This window comes from Mauremys reevesii, linkage group 6 (assembly GCF_016161935.1).
Source record: "Mauremys reevesii isolate NIE-2019 linkage group 6, ASM1616193v1, whole genome shotgun sequence".
Classification (NCBI taxonomy): domain Eukaryota; kingdom Metazoa; phylum Chordata; order Testudines; family Geoemydidae; genus Mauremys; species Mauremys reevesii.
The window spans coordinates 31,140,325-31,165,809 of NC_052628.1; the positions used below are offsets into that span (position 1 = coordinate 31,140,325).

A 25,485-nucleotide genomic window follows, 5' to 3' on the forward strand; every position below is an offset into this window, starting at 1 on the left:
TGGCAAATTTTCCATAAGTCTTAACAGGTCCAGGATTTCACCCCACACTTGCCTTTTGGTTTGGTTTTTGTTTGCCTGAAGGTGTCCCAATGTGAACAGATTTATCCTTTGAAAAGAAAAGTCATAAAAGCTTTACTTATAACATACATCGACCTTTATAAGAGCAGGGACATATTAAATCATAGTCACAATAAACACATGCTTTGGCCCCAAGTCATGTGGTGATGATTTCAAAGTTTGAGCTTTTATTTAAAACAGAAAATTATATTTCTAGCCTGCATAGATTCAAAGAAAGCTTGAAAATGTTATCCAAATGTAACCCATTTGGTGATGTCTACCTGATGTCTTCTGTCTGCAGACAGCCTCCAGTAGCAGTCATTATAGCTCGGGAGGAAGTGGACTTATACCTACCACTGGAATAGATTAGGCCCTTTGCTTTGGGGATGGATATCTACCACAGTTCTGAGGATGCAGAGTGGGTGGGGAATCCTAACAGTGCCAGAACTCTGGGAGGTGACATCCTGTTGCTGGCTTGTGCAGATCCTACTGCTGGCACTGGAGAAAGAGGAATCAGAGCCATCAGTCTAACCCTGCTGGAGTGATAGCTGTGGGAACCCGAGCTTGCCTTTATTCACTCCTATGTGTGAGGTTTTTTAGTGCTGAAATAGACATCCCTGGTAACTGGATTTTATTGTATTTGCAGATACAAATTACCATCTGACAGTATTTGACCAAATTATTTTTTTCGCCCATACCATGAATCTAAATTGAATGCATAATTTAGTACTTCTTTTCAGAACAAATAGCCTGGAAAAATTGCATGCACAATTGATGATAATTTGAGTGTGCAACCCATGCTTGGAGATTATTAACATATTCCTTCTATCTAAAGTCTTTGTGCACATTCAAAATGTGCTTTCCAAAAATTGTTCAAGTACACGACACCAAAACACCAGCTTCAATAATTTTAACCCCAATGGTAGCTTGTGTCGCTGAAAGCTGAAACATGAAGAGTTCCAAACATCTAATGCTACATATGAAAGGTAATGCAGAAACTCCAGAAAATAGACAAGCAGCATGAACACCAAATTGCTACACATTGTATGCAACTAAGAATGAAATGCAAGGAGAGATCACAATCAGCCTGTTGTGGAGTGAATATTATATAAAGCACTGAATTCACAGTTCAATTGCATACTGAATTTTGAGAACATTTTAAGGAAGGTGAAACTAACATATTACTGTGAAAGGTTGTAATTTATTTTGTAAGTATTACTACAAAATTCTATTAATTACTTTCCGGTATAAAAATTTCAGATAAAGAACTTAACCTACAAGTAACCCAAACTAACAAATAATTTACATATAATATACATATGTAACTGGCTACTGTGACACTACCTGATTACACATATATAGTTAATTGGATATAGTTATCTAGTAAGATAACCAAACCATCAATGATCTTTTTCTCTCTAATCTCCATATGATAATATTGAAAGTTCAAACATACTGTTCATGGAAATGTGTATTTAATGCAAATATTATCAGATATGATTTATTTAGTGCCACAAATGTGTGTATATGCTTCACAACTATGGAATGCATGTTTCTTGGTTACCCAGTTTCACACATAAGGACGCACATATATTTTAGGTAACACCTAGCAGGTAACATTTGAAAATGGATACCCCGTAATGGTAGCTTAAAATATATATATACAAGCGGGGATGTAAATGGATTAATAGATGAATGTTTATGAGGAAAACTGGTATAAAAATTTAATCTGAATGTTTCCCTGAATTCAATTGAAACCTGCAAAAATATAATATATGGGGATATTGATGGAAGCTAAACTACAAGTGTGCACAGAAATTAAAAGAGGCCACCTTAAAAGGAACAAAATTATTTAAACAGTCCTGTTTTCCTGCGAGAGCAAAAGCATCATACCATTCTCTTAATTAAAATCTTTAAGATGAAGAGGATTTTGCTATGGAAAGAAGAGATGCAAAAAGTTATTTTATTAAATTGTTTATAATTGTGTTTTCTGCATGCTAAACAGGAAAATACACATAATAGCATGAAGCCTTGTTAAACAAATAACTGATAAATCAATGAAACTGCTAAAAGAATAAATTCTCTATGAACCAAGGATATGTATTTAATAGTACAGTTTTGTAGCGTATGTATTTCAGCACTGATGCATTACATAAGAGGATTTGACAAGGTTACAATTTGTATTAATAATGGAAATTCTTTACAAGAATTAACCTTCAGACTATAAAGAATGATAGATATTCAAATATTCTCAAATGAGTATTTGAATTGAAAATTTCTATTCATTCTTGCCCCCAACAGAACTTCCATCCTGCATTCCAATGTGTCATACACACAATTGAATTCTTAACAGCTGCCATTCAAAGGAGCTGTACAAGACCATTTGAAAGTAATATTTTGCTCTGTGTGACATCTCATTTTTCCCCTCAGAAATCATAATTTTTTTACACACCTAGTAGTCTTCCTAACAGGAAACCAGCTCTGCCTGTCATTTTGATTGGGGAGGAACCTTGTTTTCCAGGTCACTGGCTTGAATCCTGGAGACAAGATATTCATGAGGGACCTGTGTGGGGAATTTACATCTCAGTGCAGAGTTTTCCTCTCCATTTGTCATCATGCCAGGTCAGTGAGCTGCTCTCTTGTCAGAGGGAAGATAATGCCTGCTGCATTGCCTCCTGCTTATTACACACTCAGTGCATCTGACCTTCTTGTGAGACCCCCAAAGCATTCTGATTTTTGGCATCCCTCATATCCCAACTCAAGCCCCATTTTAAAATGAACCCTGCAATCTAAAATGTGACTTTGGGAAACACTACTTTTTTCAACTACTTCTGTTCATTGTTAGATTTCTAGCACTATGGAGGATTTTATTTTATTTTTCATTATTCTATAAGAGTAAACAATCCACTTACTCACATTTTGGGAGAAAAACAGGTTATTATTTGTTAAATACTAAAACTGTCTTTATCAAATAACTACTAGAACTAATAAATAACCAGTATTTCCAATTATTGGTCTATTTTTACTATCTCTACCCATTATGTCATTACAAACTCATTAAATGTACAGCATATAGAATGGTAACAGCTGTTTTAGTTTTCATTTTTTAATGGCCTGATTCAATGCCAATTGAAGACAGTGGAATATCCATATATCATGTGAATTAGTATACATATTACAGCAATACTGCATTATAGGATTGAAGGTTGTGTGAGCACTTGTAGATTACAAAACCATGGTTATATACAGCAAAAATTAACTCTAGGCTCCAGGGTCTACACTACATGAAAGAAAGATCTATGATTGGAAGGGGTTTATCTGTGTAAATATACAATAATTCGTTCATTGGCTTGTTCCTGGAGTGAAACTAAATAAGATGTTTACTAGTTTGGGATTCTTGTTTATATGTTTGATAGCGCTAATTGGAGCATTTTCATCGAAGTGTTTAAGACAAAAAATGTTTTCCTGCAAAAATATTTATGAAATTATTTTCAGCCATCCTTAGCTTTTATAAGGAGTAGTGGTTAGTTGGTTTGCTTTTTGCTTTTTATTTTATTTTCTAATTTTATGATGGAAATCTTCATGGCCATATTGCTTATAAGGTAATTAACAACTGTAGTTTCATTAATTGGAAAATATAATGGTTTAACATTCCTGTTAATATTATGTCTCCACTGTAACAGCAACACAATTTGCAACTGACATTTTAGCTGTATAATTCCATGAATTGGGAATTCAGAAGCAAAAAAAGTCAGGTTTTTCCGCTATTTGGGGTATTTGTTTTGCATATACCCCAATGGCCATTAGGATAAACATATAGATGGGGCAAAGAAGAAAACCTTAAGCTCTTGGAGTTTTCAAGGGTAAAAAAGCCTGTGCCCAAGTATTATTTGGTTGGAAGAATCTTAGTGAGTTAGAGGTTGTGTAAAACAAATGCTTAAGGGGAATGCTTAGCTCCCCAAATTATATCCCAGCTGCTTTACTTAAGGCAGAGGTAAGGTAATGTGCTATAAAAGATTTTGGTTTTGGCTGAAATATTTAATTATTGGCTTTGTATTCAGCATATGATTGACAGCGCCTTCCAACGTTATGTCTGGAAGAACAACTCAACAAGATACACCCCTTAAAGTTCTCTTAGCTTTTGCAAGTTCCCCATTCCCTCCATGCTTTGGGCTTTTCCAAACCTGACATGGTAAGGACTGTAGGCAAAAGTGTGGAAACCTTAATTAATATCAGAGCAGAAGATACCTGCAAACAATGAAATATGGCAGTTCATATAACAAATGTCTCCTTGGCTTTCTCACTTAAAGAATATCCATAATTATGAGAAATATTTGGGTATTTCGAACAACAGTATGTTAAGAAGGGCCTTCACAATCTCTGTTTCCAAAATATGCAGACAGCGTATTGCAATGATGCTCAAACTTTTTCATGGTCGCCCTCTCCCACTGGGAGCGGGGCTAGGAATAGGGTTGCCAGGTGTCTGGATTTCAACTGAAACACCGAGATGAAAAAGGGACCCTGGCAGCTGCGGTCAGCACTGCTGACCGAGCCATTAAAAGTCTGGTCAGTGGTGAAGTGCGGCTAAGGTGGGCTCCCTGCCTGGCTCTGGATGGCTCCCCGGAAGTGGCGACATCTTTCGGCTCCTAGGCAGAGGTGTGACCGGGGGGCTCTGCATGCTGACCCCGCTTGCAGGTACTGGCCCCGCAGCTCCCATTGGCCGTGGTTCTGGGTGCAGGCAGCACACGGAACCGCTTGGCCATGCCTCCACCTAGGAGCTGAGGGACTGGTCACTGCTTCCTGGGAGCCACCCGAGGTAAGTGCCATCCAGCTGGTGCCCACACCTCTCACCCTCTCCTGCACCCCCAACCCTCTGCCCCAGCCTGGTGAAAATGAGCAAGTGAGTGAGGGTGGGGAGAGTGAGTAACAGAGGGAGGGAAGATGGAGTGATTGGGGTGTGAGGCCTCAGGGAAGGGGCAGGGCAGAGGCAGAACCTCAGGATGGGGCAAGGGTGTTCAGTTTTGTGTGATTAGATATAAAATATGTAACTGATTTTTATGGAAGGGTTAATATTGAGTTTTTAGTTTGGTTTTTAAAACTTGTATCTGTTTTTGTAATTGTCTATAATTTATTGTATTATTCTCAATGACCTACAGCTTGGACACTCAATTATTAAACCTCTAAAGTTAAGAGTAACTCCTCACTTAAAGTCGTCCCGTTAACATTGTTACGTTGCTGATCACTTAGGGAACATGCTCGTTTAAAGTTGTGCAATGCTCCCTTCTAACGTCGTTTGGCAGCCGCCTGCTTTGTCTACCGCTTGCAGGAAGAGCAGCCCATTGCAGCTAGCTGGTGGGGGCTTGGAACCAGGGTGGACCAGCAGCCCCCCTATCAGCTCCCCACTCCCCTAAGTTCCCTGTGCTGCAGCTGCCCAGCAGGCTAACAATTGCAGCTGTCCGTCCCCACACTGCCGTGTGCTGCTCCTGCCCTCTGCCTTGGAGCTGCTCCCGAGACTCCTGCTTGCTCTGCGGGGGGAGGGAGGAAGGAAAAGGGGGGCTAATGTCAGGGTGTCCCCCTCCGCCCTGCTCCTGCACCCCGCTTACCCCATCTTCCATAAAGCAGGGGGGACACACCAGGGCTCAGGATGGAGGGAGCTTGCAGCAACTGCGGTCTCAGCAAGCTGATCTAATTAACAAGGCAGTGTACTTAAAGGGGAAATGTGCATATCTCCCTCATTCCTGCTGCCTTGTAGAGTGAGAGAGTTAACCTTTGAGGGCTCAGCCAATTGCTAGTTCATCATTTAGCAGTAAGGGAACTATCCCACCCTCTGACTCCACCACCTCAACCAAGCTTCACAATCATCATCACTGTGCACCAGTATTAAATGGTTTGTTTAAAACTTATACTGTGTTTTTGTGTATATATATATATATAACAGGGGTTGGCAACCTCTGGCACATGGCTCGCCAGGGTAAGCACCCTGCCGCATCTGCAGATTCGGCCAATCGCAGCTCCCACTAGCCATGGTTCACCACTTCAGGCCAATGGGGGCGGCGGGAAGCTGCGGCCAGCACATCCCTCAGCCCATTGCCGACCCATGGCCTAGGCCATTGTATGTCAGAGTGCATTAGGAATGGAAAATTGTCCTGGTAACAAGTGAGACTTCTTTCTGACTTTTCAGAATTGCTCACACAGGAACACAGAGCACACCAACGGATGCCTTTCCTTCTCAGAAACCCTTTGAAAATGGCTTCTCTGATCCCCTGGGCACATGGAATAGTCTTAGCTAATTGGGGGACCAAAAGAAATACTCTGTTTCGATCAGAGGATTTCCATTATATTATCAACTGAGACCATGAGGTCTGTCCCCATTTTTGTACAGCGCTGTGCTGTTTCTACTCTGCTGGCTGGTGCGTTCTAGTCAAAGCTTTGCCCGTTGCCTTGATCCAGCCCACCACATGATCTTGCCCTAAATAAATTAGAAATGTGGGGTGAGCAGGAGTGGGGAAGTAAGCAGAGCCTTGGCTTCAGTGCACCAGCTGGCAGAGCAGAGATGGCATGGAAGGGGAAGTTGTTTGCTACTAGTGTACAGCAGTGACATATTCTGGAGCAAAGGGCATTCAGAAAGGGGATTATGAGCTGATGTGATGGAGCAGCCACTTCAGTCCCTAATATTGCTCTTTCCATTCTCAGGAAGAAACAGGCCAATGCAGCAGTTCCTTTGAAGCTGTAGTGGGTCTGGCCTTAGATCTGCCTATTGACTTCAATGAGTAAAAACTGAATAAGAAAAACTTCAGGATTTGAGTAGTAGTTAGTTTGTTTGGAGAACTGTGACTTATGTATCAATGTACTTTATGTATTTGTAGTTTTAAGAAATTGAACAAAGATTGTGACTTTTTGGAATCATTACAAAAACATGTAAAAGAGGGGATGAGATTACATCTGTGTGAGTCTCCCCAGTAGAAAAGCTTCAGCTAAAAGAATACCCATAGGAGGGAATATTTTATGGGGGGAGGAAGAAAAATATAAAAAGCATCTGTTTAACCTGCTTCTCTATTGCTCTTTCCATCTGTATGTATTTTTCTTGAACCACAGCATGTGACTGGCCACAAAAAACAGGCCCAATATTTAATCCAGCGAATGTCCAACAGTCCATGAAAGGACAGTGAGGTACACACAGCACTGTCTCTAAACTTAAACCCAAATAGTCCAGTATTTGTATTTCCAGAATGTGGATGAATCTCCCTTTGGACTGAGCCAGTGTCTAATGTATAAGAAATAAGTAGGAAAAGTAGCTGTCAAGAAGAAATAAAACTGTATTTTAATAAGTGAAGAAAAAGCATAGTAGTTAAACTGCAGTAATAGGTACAGTCTCTTTGCAAATCATGGCAACAATAGAGCTATTTCTTTGCATTTTAGAATGACAGTTCATTGCTTTCTGCTGTTTTATAATTATTTAAAAAGAGCCTGGATAACTTAATCAAGGTATTTCCTCTTGGCTCCCTGGTATATATCAGGCTGCCTGAGGAGATGATTGACATCCTAAGGTGTCCACAGCATAATCAGTCTTAAGAGCATCTAATATTAAGATTCTGACTAATGATAATCAAACAGAAACAAAACAATAGAAAGATTTTGTGATTTAAAAGATGACACAATGCTACAAGAGCTTTAAATACAGCATGCAGGCAGTTTTTCTGTTCTGCCAGTATCACTTATTGTGATAGATGATTTATAGCAGATTACTTGTTTGTTCTGTGATTCTTTAAAGAATTATTAATTATTATTAATTAACCCCCACCAATGAAAAACTATTTTAACAGTGATCACTAAGATTTGTAGGTGACAAATATGGGCGTCAGGATGAAACACTTCTTCCCCATTGTGCATCTTTACCTCACCCCTCTTTAATCTATCATTCTGTAGCAGCCATCATTTACCTTGCTCACTATTGCAAACACATTGGTCCCCTCCTTAAATTCCTTCATTGGCTTTCCCCTCACTTTTTGCATCCAAGTCAAGCTTCTGTTCCTTATCTGTATAACTCAGCTTCTACCTACAAGTTTGAATTATTAATCCCTAGTTACTCCCTGCTCTCATCCACTAGCTGGCTTCAGTCTATAAACAGAAGGGTGCAATGCCTGAGGTCCACTTTATAAAGCATTGCCTCATTAAGTTCATGCTTTATAAAGTTAGAATAAGGAGTAGCACCTTCCCATGTACTGGACTGATACCCTTGATTACATGTACCCGTTCGTGAGTCTGTGCACACTTCTTAAAGTTGCACAAGATGTCTAAAGGATGTTTATAGGACCACTGTCTCATTCCTGGTGTAGGGGCAACACATTCTGAAATTTACTTTAAGATGCCAAGATGCCCAAAATACCTCCTGCCAATTTGACTGTACATATGTAAAGTATCATTTTCCAATGTTGACTAATTCAGTATTATCAAAACCAGTTTTCACAAGAGCACCTTAGACACTTCCCAAAGAGGGCTGTGTCCATGCCACGCTTCAGTTTGCCATTCCTAGCAGTTTTGACTGTAGAGCTTTTCAAGAAAAGGTAGCAAGAGCTATTTTGTAATGGGCAAAGTGTTCCCCCTCCCCCACACTCCTCTAACTAAAAAAATGGCTGAACCATTGGGTTCAAAGTTAAATAATAAGCTTCAAGCCAAATTCACCAAGCCTGGAAAACTTTAGCATCAACTTTAAACAGGAGTTTAGAATGAAAATACGTAGGCGATCTTAACTTATAACTGTCTTTAGCATTACATGAGAACAGCCATAGTGGGTCAGACAAATGGCTCATCTAGCCCAGTGTCCTGTCTTCTGACAGTGGTTAGTGCTAGATGCTTCAGAGGGAATGAACAGAACAGGGCAATTATTGAGTGATCCATCCCCTGTCCAGTCCCAGCTCCTGGCAGTTGGGGGTTTCGGGACAACCAGAGCATGCAGTTATATACTGGACCATCTTGGCTAATAGCCATTTATGGCCCAGTTATTCCCTTTCTCCACACCATTATATATCATATTCTTCCCCCTTAGTAGTCTTTCCTAAAATGAACAGTTCGTCTTTTTAATCTCTCGTCATATGGAAGCTGTTCTATAACTCCGCTCATTATTGTTGCTCTTCTTTTCACCTTTTCCTATTCTAATATCTTTTTTGAGATGGGGTGACCAGAATGGCACACATCATTCCAGGTGTGGACATACCATGGCTTTATATAGTGGGATTATGATATTTTCTGTATTTTCCAGAATTACATGTAATAATCTTTTGAAGCATCCGCATTGTCTAATACAGAAAACAGGCTACAGATTTCAATGCAACACAGGTCCATTGTGGTATGCATTGCAATTCCTACGTTCCCAAGAATGCTAGTCTTGATAACAGGAAATGAGAATAGTTAGGCATGAGAGTTGTGAAAGAACTTTGGACAGCAGGGTTGAAGTGGTTTTACTTACTGGAAGTGAGTAAGCATGTAAACTTCTTATAAGGCTTCAGAAGAAAAGAGAATTTGCCCGCTGGGCTGGTTTTCCCAAGGTCTCAGAGCTAACACTTTAAAGAGGCAGACTCTTCAACAGACCTTGGAGTACATCATTGATACAGTACAACTTCTATGAAAGTGCTTTTTATGGTAAAGGTAAGGACCAAGGGAGTTTGAAATGAAATTATCCTGTAGAAGTGATAAGGAAAGAAGATCTCCCATGAGGTCTGACCAGACCATATTATGCCTAATGTGTTTCAGAAGATATGTTCAGCCAGGGTAATTGTAAGGCGTATAGTGTGTACGGACGTTATTTGCCCTTGTCTGTTTGAAGCTTTTAGGACTTTTAAAAAGCACTAAAATCACACAGGACTCTATCCTGCCCCCAGGCACACAGACATACTTTGACACACATCTTGGAAAAGCTACTACTGCACAGTGTCTGATTTTTATATGACACAAGGCTACGCATCAGCACACATCTGAGGTAAGATCTGCAATGTTCCCAATTCTACCTAACCAAGAGCAAAGAACCAATCACATCCCTTCTTGATAGCAAAAGTGTGCTTCAGAGCTCCAGCACTGCATTACAGAACTCCAATAGCTGGTCAGGTTCCCAGGGATTTGCTTCAGCAGAGCTTTATTCATTCTTGCCCCTTAATATGTTCTCCCTAATGCATTTAGATCACTCGCCTAACCCCAATACACACTAATTCCTGGGAGAGAGGCTTCCTTGAGGTCTTTCTGAGAGACTTACTGAAGAAGAATGCTAACCACCAAACTCACTATACCAATAAATGTCCAAAACCAAGCAGGACAACAACATTGATTTAAACTGTATTTTGTAAGCACTGTTGTATCTATCTGATATAACCCACATAGAAGAAAAAAGATTCATTGGTCTCAAATGCTATCCTCATCTTAAAGAATACTGAAATATCTGTATTATGCTCCAGAGTTGTCAAGATAAAATCTGTTATTTTCCCAGAACAAGCAGCAGCAGTAAATAAATTTGTTGCATTCTGTCCCGATAATGTGCCGCTGTTCAGAAGGATTCACTTCTAGTGGTGAGATGTTACACTCTCCAGCCCCATTGAGTCCTTTGCTTTTCAGCTGAGTCGCATGCTACCTAGGGTGTCAGTGTCAGTGATAGATGCATTGATACATCCAGAATCCAAAGAAAATGACCAGTCCATTTCACAAGGTCAACTCAATAGCCATCAAATGGTTACTGCTTTTAATCACTACCAATATCCAGAATTGAACCATGACCAAGAAGTGAACACCAGTCTCCAAAACAGTCCATCCCCCAAATAACAGGTTGTTTTAACAGACCTATTCTAGGGACTGTTACTTAAGCTTGTGAAAGTTCTGAAAAATCCATTTTCCAGTGTGTGTGAATTTTAGACAGTGTGAGGGTGTTCACCCCACATAGGAGTGGAAGGGGTTAATGGAGGCCAGATGGGCCAATTAACCTCGTAGTTTGAAGGCTGAGAAAACCCTAATTAGAGGAACAGGCTCAATTGTGCTGGAACAGGTGGGGCTTGTAAAACCCAGATAGGGGGCTGCTGGGAAAGACTGCAGGAAAGCAGTCACTACCTGAAAAGAGGGAGGGGGGTTGTTGGAGCTGGTACACCCAGAAAGAAGGGAACCAGAGGTAGGAAGCAGACCAGGGATGGAGCAGTGAGGGCACAGAGAGGAAGCCCGAAACTTGCACTGAGGATCCCTGGACTGGAACCTGGAGAAGAGGGCAGGCACAGGTTCCCCTACCAGCCACTGGGAGAGTAGCACTGAGGCAGTGAATGGGAAGACTGCCTAGGACTGGTGATGAACTGTCCCCCAGAAAGAGGAACACTTAGTGACCTCGCTGGACAGCCAAGTCATGAAGAAGATGCTGTGGTTACTGAGTCAGAGAGGGGCTGCAGACAGGCTAGATGCAGAGACAGTGTGCAAACCACACATGGGAGTGTCAGTCTTGAGCTAATCCCCAGAGTGACAAGGAGGAGGTCCCAGACCAATGGTGAGTGGTACACCCCATACAGACAGCTTAGCAGCAGAGAGTGTTTTTAGTGAATGTCTCCCTGAAGGAGGTACACAATGTATAGTACAGTGTGATACAATAACACATAAGTGTGGCAATATTGTTTAAGCCAATGGGATGTCCATCTCAGCATCAGACCCTGCAAAACTAGCAGCAACAGAAAATAAACAATTGTGGATCTGCAACCCTTTTGAACACATGATTTTATTTTGGGGGGGCTCTTTTACTTCTATTTTAACCTTTCATCAGTAAAAATTATGAGCATTCAGTGGAGATTGTATTTCCCCTTGGCCTACATTACTGCCCATAACTGCAGATCTTGACCTGAGATTAGAGCGGCTTCTGTCCTATGGTGAATAAAACATGCTGGAATGGAAGATAAAATTGTTGTGCTATCTGGAGTGGCTCATGACCGAGAGTGCCAACCTCAGGACAGACTGTCAAAAGCAGAGCAGACACCCCAGACTGGTGTTGCATTCTAGAAGTAGATTTTACCAACCCAGTAACAAATGTGCACTCCTGGATCAGTGTAACAGTCGTACCATGGAGTCACAGACAGTCTCCTTGCACACTCCAGTCTATCTTACCACCCAGGCAAGTGATAAATGGTCACTTAAACCAAAAATCACAAAATATTCAGATTTCTCCCAGTCTCTAGAGACCAGCCACTTTACCTCAGATCAATTTGTACCTTCGCTCTCACACCAAAGACAACGCTGGTAGCCAATCCTATAGTAAACTAACTAAAGATGTATTAACTAGGAAAAAGAAATGAGTTGTTTACAGGTTAAAGCAGACAGCATATATACACAAATTAGTTCAGGCCATGGTTCCAAAACGTGTGACGGAGATGTAATAAAGTGTCAGCACTGAATGTCTCTTTAAGGCTAACCCAGGCTGCCCCTGGGGATCTCTGCTTTTTTGTTTCTTAGCTCCAGCCCTTGTAAGAGTCCAAACAGCAGAGGCGACAAATCTTCATGGCACTATATTTCCCTCTTCCAGAATTCAAGTTGATGGGACCTGCTTTCTCTCACATAGCACCTTTATGGGTGTAAGAGGGCCATTAAACCCAACCCCGGACCCTGCAGAAGAAAAAAGGTGATTTTTCACAATGGATCACTTAGTCTTGATTGTTCTTCTGGATGGGTAGGGGAACCACTTTTCCTGCCTAGATTCACAAATTCAGAGCAGGCATTTTTACAATTATAAAGCAAAAGTTACATATTGCCTTATAGCATGGAATACAGACACTATAAGTAAGATAAATGCATGCTGCAACTTACATGCATTTCATAAAGTCTAAATACTAAACACATTCTTACATGTTCCACACCTATCTTGAACAATATTAACATATAGGTGAGCTGGTCTGATTTCCAGCTATGAATTTGTCAGTGCTCAGCTGGCAAGATCTGGCACCTGGCATCATAGAAATCATCCTTCTTTCTTTCTTTGAACCCATAACACCCCCAGGATTTAGGATTTGGGGAGGGGGGTGTCTAGAAATGCTAGTGTCTTGACCCGTAATTCCACAGACTGAACAACTAAACTAACTTCATTCTTTTAGCTTCTGATGGAACAATCAATAATTTCTAAGTGAATATTATTAGTGGGAAAATGATGCTGCAATGACAGTGAGTAATTTTTTTTCTTCTGTGCTGCTTTGTCCCAGCAAGAAAACAAGAACAACTTCCCCATACCATTCTCAAGTGGCTTTTAAAGCTCTTTAGACAACTAAACATATTAATGATTTGCTATTTATAAGTTGTGCCTATTGAAAGACTAGCAGGCTAAATAAAGAGAATAGAATGTAAGATCTGCTCTGGCAAGAACTTGACTCTCCCATGCTTCTTCTAGCTGCATACATTTATGCATTTTTAATGTGCCTCTTTTCTTTCATGATTAGGCTTGTCAGAATTAGAGCTCTGAGATCTCTAATAACTGGGTGAGTTAGTGACATTTTTAAAAAAAGAAAATGTTTTCTGTGTTCATAGGATAATCAGAACTCCATTAGAGCAAATGGAGGAGCTGCTAAGAAAATAAACCCCACTATTTCATTGTGCTATATTTGCTCTGTCCTTGCATTTTTTTCTTTCCCAAACTACTGAAGTTCCACTGTCCAATAAAAAAGGCTTTCAATACATACATAAAAACATAAGTAGATTTCTAGCTTCCTAGTCATTTTAAGCCAAATTATTAATTAGCAATACCTTTGTCAGCATCTCTAAGGGCCTGATGCAACACACATTGAGATAAATGGGAGTCTTTCCATTGACTGCAGTGGGCATTGGATCACTCCTCAAAATGAGCCTGGGAGGACTTACTAACTGGAGTTCCTATTCCTAGGTAACAACTCACTGAATTTCTGTCCAAACTACTGAATAATAGATCCAGAGCTTTGTCTGTAACTGACCTTCATGTTCATCCTTTACTTTTCCTATTGTTGATTATTTGGATGCTGTTTACTGTGGCAGTTGGCATCTTGGCTGCTGATTGGTGCACATCACTTTTGAAGTATTAGTATTCTTTTGCAACATCAACACTGATGGCCAGATTGTGACTGGCCATTTTACAAGTGCACAGCAGAGAAGGCACAAGGTGTCTCCTGTTCTTACCCTTGCATGGCCCGAGCAAGGACTATTCACAGTTTGCAGTTCTCAGGGCAGTTCTCTACTCCATCCTCTCAAATTTAAGGGACAAGAGAAACACGCTGCACTATCCTAAAGAATCCTCAAGGTTGCTGTAGCTTGGATTGTTTCCTGGAATTATGACTCCCCATTACTTCCAACATGTGCTGATGTTTAAAGGAAGAATTTTAAGTTGGTCTAAAATTTTCCATTGAAATTTCTTGACCTGAAAATAGGGAGTTTGAGTAAATTTTTTTCCCCAAGAAAGTGTCTGTTTTGCATGAAAAGTATTTATTTTTTCCATTGAAAAACTGAATGCACAAAAAAGGAAATGTTTAGTTTTGGACATTGCCTCATATTTCTCTTCTTTTGAGGCTGGGCTCCCTGAATGGACTACATATCCCAAAATGTGTCATGGTCAGGAATTTCCATGATGCACTCTTCCCACACAACCACCACCAACAAAAGTACATAGTACCTGTGATGGAGTATACAAACCCTACAGCAGGCAAAAGGGGATTAAAGAGCAGTTTGGGGCTTAGGCAGTCCTGCTCCACTGCACCTGCAAGATATGCTAATCTTGGTGGAGGGTCTTAAAAAGGGAGAAGTTCAGTTCAAAAGGCCCAGCCTGGGTAGAGGGACAGACCTCTTATCCTCAGCACCCAGAACGCAGAATAGCAGAGAGCAAGATACCTTCAGTTGCCTGTGAAAACAGAGTAGTAGGAAAAATAGCTAGAGGACCCTACTAGGACAGAGAAGCTGGTGCCACTCTTTATTTATGTTAATTTAGTTTCCTTTCCAATGCTGCCTTAAGAACTGGGACTAGAGGCTTGACCTGGAGACTTCCGACCCCACCCTCCACCCTCGCCCTGCTGATAATACAAGCCCCCTGAGAAGACTGGCTGATATAGGAAGTAGACCTGGAAAGAAGCAAGAAGTCTGACCAGACAGACCTTAACTACTTGCTACAAGGGGCCTGGACTGGAATCCAGATTGGAGGGAGGGACTAGGTACCCCTCCAGCCTAACTGGGAAGACTTGCAGGAAGACCACATACACAAGGGTTCAGAAAGACTATTGGGCCTGGACCAAGACATTGACCTGGTGTGAGGTCCTGGGACTACTGACTGAAAATCCTGGTTTGCCCTAAAAGGGCGAGACCAAAGGCTGAATCACAAGGCAAAAGGGAACCAGCCAGACTACAAACAAGGTGGCACACTGTTCAGTTTGCCACAGTACCTCATAGTTGATATACTCCCACCAGGAAGCCAGGCCTATAGAAGAGAATAGTAACAATGCACCCAAACTACAACTTCCATGAGACACCTGAATGGTATATCCTAACCAAACTGGTCTGGCTTTTGATTTTTTATCAAGTCCACATTTTCCACAGGAAAAAACGTTCTGACCAGCTGTACAAAATTTGACCCTTAAGAATTCTGATGCATTCTGACATTGTACAGAAGTTGAAGATGAGATAATCATCTTTAGGAGTTAATATCTGTACAAATATTACATCACATAGCATGTTCATCACATAAATGTGTACATTCTAACAGGTGGAGTTAACATGTGACGAAGGACTGCAATGCATTGTGGAAAGTTGTATAAATGGTTCTATGAAAATTTTTTGATGCCTGTATAAAGTTGTTGGACTACATTATTATTCCTACTGTGTTGAAGAGAAGATAGAGGGCCTGAGTTTCAAAAGAGCTGATGATGCACAACTCCAGGTGACGTGAAGGAGTGTTATGAGTGCACAGCAATGGACAACTCATAACTGTGATAAATATATGTCTCAATGCTTGTAAAACCCAAACACAAGCTATGAAGCAATTTTAAAGAAGGAAGAAAGAACAATTTTAATAATATTTTCATGTGTTCAAAACCAAATCATGGTAATGTGGGCTAGTACACAAGTTAGCTTAGAAAGCTGGCATTTATTCCATTCCATTCCATTCCATTCCATTTGTATTCAACTATCTAACATACTGAGGTATGATAGTTTGCTGGGGGGTTTTTTAGTAGTGATTAAGATGTGTGGTTTTTTTCCTTAGGATTTCTGAAAAACACAGGCAGCTATTTTGAGTTCATTAAGTATAAATGGGAATGATTTTTTCTCTATTTGGGAAACTGGAGAAAATCTTTTAAACTTTAATGGAAAGCCCATGTTTCTTATGTTCGAGAAAACGATTAGCAGACATTGTAGTGGGGACAAAGGAGGTTTTGGTCACTGGGAAAAAAGCAAGTTTACAATTGTTGGAGGAGTAATTCAAGATAGACACCACCTTCCCTCTGCTGGGGAGACCCTCCCTCCCTCCAGACTGCATACTGAAAGTACCCTACCTTCCCCCACTGCTGGGTACCACTCTGTTGCTCATGCTAAGAAATGGTAGGTACAAATCAATTCACAGAAATAGAAAGACTGAGGTTAAGAGTCTAGTATGGAGGTCATTCACCAGAAGGTCAAGTAACGAGCTAGCAGTGTGGGGCTATTGTCCCTCACTGGCGGGAGGGGTCTTTCAGGGCTTGTCTGGATCAGATTGAGGGAGACACTAGATACAAGGTGAATCTACAGTGAGAGAGAATGGAGAGGGAGAAAGAAGGTAAAAATTTCAGAGAGACTGGGTAGGGCTATTGCATGTAGGATATATTTTGACCTGCATATTTTAGCTGTGTACTATATATAGATTAATCAAATGAGAAGAACTGATGCTAATTTCCATACAAAATTTAAACTAGCAAGTCATACACACTGCCAGGACATTGGGGGAAGTGATTATTCCCCTCTATTCAGCACTGGTGAGGCCACATGTGGAGTATTGGGTCCAGTTTTGGGGCCCTCACTGCAGAAAGGATGTGAACAGATTGGAGACAATCTAGCAGAGGGCAATGAAAATGATTAGGGGGCTGGGGCACATGACTTATGAAGAGAGACTGAGGGAAATGGGCTTCTTTAGTCTGCAGAAGGGAAGAGCGAGGGGGCATTTGATAGCAGCCTTCAACTATCTGAAGGGGGGTTCCAAAGAGTATGGAGCTAGGCTGTTCTCAGTGGTGGCAGATAACAGAACAAGGAGCAATGGTCTCAAGTTGCAGTGAGGGAGGTCTAGGTTGGATATTGGGAAAAAACTATTTCACGAGGAGAGTGATGAAACACTGGAATGGGTTACCTAGGGAGGTGGTGGAATCTCCATCTTTAGAAGTTTTTAAGGCCCAGCTTGACAAACCCCTGGCTGGGATGATTTAGTTGGGATTGGTCCTGCTTTGAGCAGGGGGTTGGACTAGATGACCTCCTGAGGTCTCTTCCAACCCTAATCTTCTATGATTCTATGAAGAGGAGAACTAGAGAGATGGTTTTGCAGGCTAAGGAGAAGAGATGTGGCTTTGGGTAGGGCTTTATAATATTTAGGAAGTGAAGTTACATAAGAACAGCCATACTGGGTCTGACAATGGCTGATGCCAGGAACCCAGATATACTTTTGGCCATCACAACATCCCCTGGCAATGAGTTCCACAGGTTGACTGTGCATTGTATAAAGAAGTACTTCCTTTTGTTTGTTTTAAGCCTGCTGCCTATTATTTTCATTGTGTGACCCGATTCTTGTCTTATCTGAAGGAGAAAATAACACTTCCTTATTCACTTTCTCCACATCATTCACAATTTTGTAGACTTCTATTGCACCCCCCCCCACTTAGTGGTCTCTTTTTCAAGCTGAGGAGTCAGTCTTTTAAATCTTTCCTCACACAGAAGCTGTTCCATACCCTTAATCATTTTTTTTTTGCCCATCTCTGTACCTATTCCAATTCTAATATATCTTTCTGGAGATGGGGTGAGCAGAACTGCACACTGTTCAATGTGCGGGCTTACCATGGATTTATACTGTGACATTATGATATTTACTGTCTTCTTATCTGCCTCTTTCCTAATTGTTCCCATCATTCTGCTGCACGTTGAGTGGGAGTTTACAGAGAACTATCCACAATGATTTACAAGTCAAGAAAGATCTTGAACAGCTAATTTAGATCCCATTTTGTGTATGTAGTTGGGATTGCTTTTCAGGGTGCATTACTTTGTATTTATCAATATTGAATTTTATTTGCCATTTTGTTGCCCAGTCATCTAGTTTTGTGAATTTATCCCACAAAAAAGCCTTTCCAGATACCGGTAGCAAAGGAGAGATTGTTCTATTGCCCACTGTGCAGAGATAAAATACCCAGATTACTCTAGTGACTCTACTCTAGTTACTCTAATGTAACTATTCTTCCTTTCCAATGGAATAGATGAGAGCAGAATTTGTTCAAGGGAGGTAGGGGCAGAAAGAAGTCTGGTATTTCTGGAATGTTTGGAGCAGGAAAGAGTAAAACACAGGTTCAGATAAACTCAAATCCTGGAGTACTGTAACTGAGCAGAATTTGAGCTAAAATACCATCTGTTTACTGCTGTAATTCTGTAAGAGTTTTTGTCTTGTTTAATTCCATTTTTAACATAGCATTCAGCATCTTCAGCATTGTTTATTAATCAAAGTTATAGGGATAAAATATGTTTTTTAACCCACTTTCTTCATCTTCTTAACTATTGATCACAGAACAGCTGCTAATCAGCAGCTTTACTTATTCTGTAAGGTTTTGCATCCCGGTGCACGTACAGCAAATGATTCCACTGAAAACTGGGCCTCATCACGCATCTTCCGATCTTTCTTTTTGATCTATATTACAGCTTCAAGTTCCTGGCTTTCTGGCGCACAGAATAAAGTATTTGCATACATAAAATTACTTCTGTGAGATTTTTATTAATGGCAAGTGACATTATTAAAAAAAGTGTTGATACTTTATTGCCAAAAAAATTAGTAACAATTACCATTAAATTACTACATCTCTTTCAGAAAAATTGTAGGAATTTTAATGTGAATTGAGACTGAGCTTCTTTGGTAGTTGTTTTATCATTGTTATAGCATCTTTAGTCCTGCTGTGATAATTTAGGAGTTGGCAGAGCTTTGTGATTCAAGACACTTTTTAAAACTCCTTTATCTCTAAAATTTCATTTTAAGATCTTTTGTCCTTATTATAGACTAATTATTATGGTGATTTTTGGAACAAGACAAGTGATAAAATGAGGTTATTTTAATGCTGCTGCTTCTTTTTTTCTTCAAAATAACTACCATAGTGATTGGTCAATATGAAGAACAAAACATTTCTAATATTTAATTTTAAGATAGAATAATGGGGAAAAAATGGCTCTATATTACAAAATTCTGCCAGATCTTAAATGATCACAGCAGGGATAGAGATAATTCTCCCTACAGCTAACGGGGTAGTTCGGGCAATTCGCTGGAAAAATAAACACTACAACTTTGCATTAGTGAGAAGCTTCGTAACCCATTACCAGTTTCCTGAGCAAGTCAGCCTTGGGGATTGGTAAATAGGCTATGGAGCCTTCTGCTATTAAGTCACAGCTCTGAATACAGTGTAAGTTGCAAGGAATAAAGAGTCGTTAGCATCCAGTGGCTGTTTGGTCAACTATATGAAATGAGTTGGTGGTCACAGTCCAATTCCTATTTGGCAAGAAATTACTCCTACCATTGACACTAGCTGGCACCTGTGGGCTTTATTTCACTCTGGTACATGAGTACAAATGAGGAGTAATTCTACTTAAGTCAACTGAATTTTGCTCTTTGGTGATTTGTTGTATAACCTGTGGGTAAAAATCTGCTCTGAAGTCAGAGTTATGCAGGATTTACATTGAAGTCATAGTCATGCCATAAGATTACAGATGTTTCCTCGATCAATGGGTGGTGTTACCAGTTATGTTTTGTTATATCAGAATTTGTTTTCTGAATGGTATGCCCTATGTATATCCAAGTTACCCATTATAGTTTATGGAATTAGCCCAAATTTGTAGTGGTATAATTGAGGTCAAAATCTAATCTCCAGTGTCTAGAACTATCAAAGTGGAATCTTTCATGATCTTTAAGCTACCCATTAAAAAGTGCAAAGAAAATGGGAAACTGTATCCATCACAGAGTACACTGTACAGCAGTTGATTTACACCAAAATGTTGATTCTATCCTTTACACTAGGAGTTTCATAAGTTAAGAGAAACCATTTTGGACTGCCATGTCCATAAACAGAAACATATTTTAATAGTCTTTGAAATTATTTTTAATATTACCAGGAGAACTGCATACCTTGTGGTTTATATAAATTTGATATTCATCCAACAAAAGAAAGTTTAGAGTTAAGGATGAAATTCTAGCAATGACCAATCCATTGTTCTTGTGTATTTCATGGTCATACAACATGGACTAAATTCAGCTGACCTCCAAAAACATGTGTATAAAACATGCAAGTGCCTTTGTTTTCACATGCCAGATGCTCACTTATTCACATGCAAATAATTGTACCCATAAGTATGAATGAAAATTTGGCCCATATGGCTTGTACTGAAGCATCAAGGCATATGCAATTGGTTCACTTAGATGTGATATCCGCCTTCATCTTCTTCCTGTGCTACTATGGGTTTAAGTCGCAGCCTTGACAATTTTTGAATGTAGTTTTCTGTGGTTTAATTACTATCATTATTATAGATACAGTAGTAATTATCTCTTCCTACTGTCTCATTATGTTTTGATCAATTCACATAATAAAAGTTTACTGTAAATATAAGGTTAGGTAACATTAAAGAAAACATATAATTATGGACTATATAATCAAATACAATCTAAACAATTGAATGTTTTCCAACAATATGAACAATTAAATGTTTAGAAAGTAAAGAAATATTTTCCTTTAATAACCTAGATATAGCTTTGGAAGCAATGAATATATAAGGATTTATTTGTTGACCTCAAATTACTTTACTTCTGTTATATTGATAACATCTAGGTTTCTCAAAAACCTGCTGGCACAAAATCTTTTCAGCTTATTAATGATTCAGATGGCAGTTTCTGAAGAGACAAGTCCCACAGAGAAGGAGCACTTGATTAATGACCTGGAAACACTTTTCCTTTTCAGCTGATTAAATAAAATTGACTGGATTTTTACATTTTTATAATAAAATGACCCGCAGGGCTGAGATGACACAGTGAAAGCAGCATGTTCACTCTTCAGCAGATTTTTATTTTGTCACTTGTAAAAATGAAAGGGCTAACCACCCAAGCAGAAAAATGCACTTTATCACCGTCCACTGCCGACATGCTGACAATTGCTGCATACAAATACAAAAACATGGAGGAAACTAGACTGTGTTTACACTCAGCCTGATTTTGTCTAATGATGACAAAAGGTTTGTGACTTCTTGGGAGCTGAAGAGATACTATTTAATTATTATGCATAATAGTCAGAAATATAACAACACAACCAGCAATCATACAAGCCTTTATAACAGAGCCATTTAAAAGTGGAATCTTATAAAATTCCTGAAATTTACATAATACTTTCCTATTTTCTAGGGGAAAAAGTATAATGATTTTTAAAGAGCAGGTGTAGTGCCTGATGTAGTTCCCAGTTAAAACAATGGCATAAGGTCTTATTAAATGGGACCAGTATTGGGTCCGCAGTGCTACAGGTGAACATTACATTCAGATACAATAGTGTATCTCAACATTATGCGCTTATATACACAATGTCACACAGGGCCATAGAACCAGTTTCCATACCATGTCAAATCTATTCAGCCAGAGCTTGGCTGGTCTATAGAATTCTCTAAATCCATTTCTTCTGGAAATAATCTGTATGATATCAGGTTGGGGTTTGATTATGCTCTTTGTGTCAATCTTGTAAATTGGATAATTTCTGTTTATACATAATGGGCTCCCTCTCTTTCTTTTAATTTGAAATTCGGCAAATTTTGAAGTAATAGACATAAATTCCTCCAAAAATTTCACATTCATCAGTATGAAATAACAGCTAGTTCAATACTTTAGATTTTTTAAACAAAAATAAGCATCACTTTCAGGTGGTGTCCTTCAGTTTACTATTTATAGTTCCTTATCTGATGTATGTTCTTCATGGAGATCAGGGGATAGATTCTCAATTGGTGTAAATTATCATGGATCCATTGATTTTAATGGAGTTATGACAATTTAAACTAATTGATGATTTGCCCCCACACCTTATCGGTTCAGCATTGCATTTTACATAGTGGTAGTAGGTGCAGGCACAGATTCTAACCAGTGTCAAAGGCAAAGTTTTTAAAATTAATTCACAAGTGGTTTATGATCAGTTTCTAGATGTATCCTCCCTCACCCAAATCTGGTATTTGTGTATGAAGTGTAAGACAACCACTCTCAACTGCCAGCACCTTTTCAATATCCACTTAGTTTCTTTCTGCCATATTTAGGGATATTGATAGAAATGCAACTAACTGTTCCTTCATAAACATGTACCTAGACCTTCTGATAACAGAAGGGGCAAAGATAAATAATAATACCATGGAAACCCTGGTAATCAGATTTTTTTTACCTTTTCCCTTGACTGTTTTGTCTCTCTTCCCAATACTGTGCAGTGTTATTTTCCATCAGTTTCCTTCAGGGCTTACTGACCATGGAAGTATTTAGATTGAGTTTTGGCAAATATCTTAAAATTCTGCCCCTCTATTTTATATTATGGATCAGACATTTTAACTATTTTTTTTGTCTGGGTGAAAAAATAAGCCATTTCCCTCCATTTTTACCCTATTTGTATAACTTTGCCAGGCCCGCCATCCCTTTGATTGTCGTTCAGTGATAGATGTTTTCCTCTTGTTCACAGAGTTATTTGCTGAAGTCTTTCACTGTGTTCCTTAAGGTCCCTAGGCCAAGTTACAACATAATCCATTATACCTTTGACTTTTTTTAATCCCCCCTCCCAGAAAAACTATAAAAATATTCCCTGGCATAAGGATCAGAATTTACACCAAATGGCATTTGATTAAACTTTACAAAGACAAAATAGTCTGTTTCATAGATTCTTCTGAAGGCCAGAATGGACTATCAGATCATCTAGTCTGACTTCCCTTCCTGTACAACACAGTAGGCCATAGATTTTCACCTATTTACCTTGGGTTGAACCAAATACCTTGTGTTTGACTAAGGGTTTGACTACACTAGAGCTGGAAGGTGTACATTTCAGCTCCAGGAGACATACCTGCACTAGCTCTGGATGAGCTAACATGCAAAAAATAGAAGTGTAACTGCTGTGGTCCAAGTAGCAGGAGAGGCTAGCTGCCCAGAGGATATACTTATGTGTCAGATGGATTGTATTTAGGGTAGTTATCCCTTCCTGCCTCTCATGCTGCTGTGGCTACACTTCTATTTTTAACACTCTAGCTTGATCAGCACTAACTTGGGTATGTTTCCTTGATCTGGAATTTACACCTTCCAGCTCTTGTGTAGACATGCTCTAAGGCAGATCTTCCAGAAAGACACTCAGTCTTGATTTGGAAACACCAAGCAATGGAGGATCCAATACCTCCCTAGGTAGTCTGTTACAATGGTTAATCACCCCACTGTTAAATTGTGCCTTATTTCTAATTTGAATCTCTGTCTTTATCTTCCATCTACTGGTTCTTGTTATAGCAGCAAAGAGTCCTGTGGCACCTTATAGACTAACAGACATATTGGAGCATGAGCTTCCGTGGGTGAATACCCACTTCGTTAGATGGTTCTTGTTATGTCTTTCTCCGTAAGATTGACCAATCCTTTAGTACTGGTATTTTCTCTCTGTGAAGGTGCTTGTACAGCACAATCAAGTTACCTCTTGATCTTTCTTCTTTTTGATTACCTAGAGCTCCTTCAGTCTCTAAAGCATTTTTTTCAGCCCTCAAATCCTTTGTGGTTCTTTTCTGCACCCTCTCCATTTTTTCAGCATCTTTTTTTTTAAATGTGGATCCCAAAATGAGACACAGAATTTCTCATCAATGCCACAAACAGAGGTAAATTTGCCTCCTTACTCCTACTCAGTGTTCCTCTACTTATACATCTGACGATCATTATTCCTTTTTTCCACAGCATTGCCCTGGGAGCTCAGGTGGAGTTCCTTGTCCACTATGACTCTACATCTTTCTCATTGTCCCTGCTTTCTAAGATAGAGTTGCCCGTTGTGTAGTATAGCCTTCATTCTTCTTTCCTAGATATATGAACTTGCATTTGGCTGTATTAAAACTTATTTTTTCTGGGCAGCGTTTATCAAGAGATTCAGATTGCTCTATATGACAGCCCTGTCCTGATAATTATTTACCACTCTCTCAATCTTTGTGTCATCTACAAATTTATCATACAGCAGTGATTTTATATTTAGTTCCAAATCATTGATGAAAATGTTGACTACCATTGGTCCTAGAATTGATCTCTGTGGAACCCCACTAAAAACATACTACTTTGATGAAGGTTCCCCATTTACAATGACTTTTTGAGATCGAGCTGTGAGCTGGTTCTTACTCCATTTAACGTGTGCCTTATTGGTATTGTATAGTGCTAACTTTTTAATGAGAATGTTGGGTTATACTAAGTCAGAAACCTTACAAAAGTCTATCTGTGCAGTTACATTTATCAAACAGATTTGTAATCTCATAAATAAAATCAGGTTTGTTTGACAATACCTTTTTTCCCTAAACCATATATACTGGTATTAATTATATTCCTATACTTTAATTGAATCCTGTATCAGCTTTTCCATTACTTTCCCCAGGACTGATGTTGGGTTGACTGTCCTTTAATGACCCAGGTCATCCTCCTTGGGCTTTTTGAATATTGGCACTTTAGCACTGTTCTGGAATTTCACTGATATTCCAAGATTTATTAAAAATTAACATTAGTGGACCTGAGGTCTCCTTACCTAACTCTTTTAGGACTATTGTGTGCAAGTTATCTGGGCCTGTTGATTAAAAATATTTAACTCTAGTACATGTTGTTTAATATGTGAACTGAAATCCTCAAGTGACATCATCCTGTCTTTTTCCAAATATAGATCATAAATCTTTATTTAATACCTCTGCCTTTTCAGTATCATTATTCATAATTTTACCATTTCCATCTAGTAATGGGCCTATACCATTTTTAGGATTTCTCATATTCCCTTATATACTTTAAATTGTCCTTAACCCCCACCAGCTGTGGTGTTTTCCCTGATGTCTTTCACTTCCCTTATCAATTTTTTACATTTCATAACTTCTAATATATATTGATTGCTATATACTTTCCCATTTTTCTACTTCGTGTGTGTGTGTGAGAGAGAGAAGCAATTAGAAAGAATTTAATTACCCTCATAAAGAATGGGCTTAAATTAAAGTCATCCT

General features: G+C 39.4%; 1 long non-coding RNA gene across 1 annotated transcript in view; it reads left to right on the top strand.

The window, feature by feature from the left end:
• LOC120407642 overlaps nt 1-25,485 on the top strand; it is a 69,544-nt gene that overhangs the window by 6,215 nt on the left and 37,844 nt on the right. Inside the window, exon 2 of the long non-coding RNA XR_005600149.1 lies at nt 2,579-2,679. This is a non-coding gene — a long non-coding RNA (uncharacterized LOC120407642). The remainder of the gene's footprint in view (nt 1-2,578; nt 2,680-25,485) is intronic.